Below are 965 nucleotides of genomic sequence, written 5' to 3'. Positions count from 1 at the left end.
AGACTGGGCATGATGGCATGCACCTGTAGTACCAGCATTTGGGAGGTTGAAAACAGGAGGATCACTAAGAGTCTGATCTGTGTAGTGAGACTTTGTACACCATGTGCTAAATAAATAAAAAGAAAGAAAATAATGGAAACCTTGAATGAGCAGCATAGGAAAGAAGTAGAATGCATGAAGCAGATTCAAAGAGAGATACAGGAAGTTAAAAACTCGATTGAAAGTTGGCAAAACCATTTCAATGAAAGTGAAGACAGATGCTCAGACCATGAAGATATCGTTCCAGCTAGTGGAAAGGTAAGGAAAGATCTATTTTAAACAACAAAAATTCAGTAAATAATAATTCAGCAGCTGGAAGATGATATAAAGATGAGTAATATAAGATTAATGGGCATCAATAAGAAAGGAGCCAACACATACTATATAAGAAGAGTATGGACAGAAAAAATAGCAGAAACCTTCCCAAATATGAGGAAACAAACTGATATTCAAGTAACTGAGGCATATAGAACTCCAAATGTCAATCCAGTTAAATCTACACCCAGATATGTAATAATCAATATCCCAGAAACTCAGCACAACAATGACATACTATAGGATACTAGAGAAAAGAAACATCACATTTAAGGGAAAGCCCATCAGAATAACAGCAGATTTCTCTTCACAAACCATCAAATCAAGATGATCATGGCATGAAGTATTTCAAGTCCTACAAGAAAAACATTCCAACCCAGACTGATATAGACTATAAAACTATATTTCAAGTTTAATGGAGAAGTAATATACTGCCATGACATAAAACAACTAAAGAAATTCATGACAACCAAACCAACCCTATACCGAATACTAAGAGACATTCTAGAAAGCGATCAAAAGGATCACAACTCCAACAACAAAACCATAAAGAACCCACCAAACAGAGAAAACAATTAAATACAGGAGAAAAGTAAGGAACCAACATCAGG

The 965-nt window shown here is 35.1% G+C and overlaps 1 pseudogene; it reads left to right on the top strand.

The window, feature by feature from the left end:
• Nucleotides 1-174: 174 nt before the first annotated feature.
• Nucleotides 175-965, top strand: part of LOC101568188 — a 5193-nt pseudogene continuing 4402 nt past the window's right edge.

This window comes from Octodon degus, unplaced genomic scaffold, assembly GCF_000260255.1.
Source record: "Octodon degus isolate 3935 unplaced genomic scaffold, OctDeg1.0 scaffold00095, whole genome shotgun sequence".
NCBI classification, from domain to species: Eukaryota; Metazoa; Chordata; class Mammalia; order Rodentia; family Octodontidae; genus Octodon; species Octodon degus.
The sequence above is the reverse complement of the archived record's forward strand: the minus strand, read 5'-3'. Positions and strand labels throughout refer to the sequence as shown.